Source organism: Mus pahari, chromosome 4 (assembly GCF_900095145.1).
Source record: "Mus pahari chromosome 4, PAHARI_EIJ_v1.1, whole genome shotgun sequence".
Classification (NCBI taxonomy): domain Eukaryota; kingdom Metazoa; phylum Chordata; class Mammalia; order Rodentia; family Muridae; genus Mus; species Mus pahari.
In genome coordinates, this window is record NC_034593.1 from 127,506,343 (window position 1) to 127,506,803 (window position 461).

Consider the following 461-nt stretch of genomic DNA (forward strand, 5'->3'; position numbering starts at 1 on the left):
TAGTGCAGGATGAAGGAAAATGAGGAGCTCCTCACATAGTTACAAGGCAACACTTATTGTACAAATATACAATTTAAATGCCAGGAGAGAAGGCATAAGAAATGAACGTGTAATGGACACAAAGAACCTATCTGGAGACCCCCAAGAGCTAGGGAGAGGCATTTACTCCAGCATTCAGTAGAACAGGTGTTAGCGAGGCACAGCTCTGCGTGCTATAGAAAGTGGAAAGATGTAAGACACTACCAAAGACAAAGAAAATCATAAAAGCAAAAACTCAAAGTTGATACATGAGACACGCCTCAACTCCCCCAAGCTCTTACAGTCAACTTAACAGAAGCAGCGTTGAGAAGGAGAGGACAACATGCTTCAAAGACTCAAAGGAAGGAGAAATTATTAGCCAAACATGTTGTATATAAGAAACCCATCTTCAAAAACAGGAAGGGAAAACACACACACATACA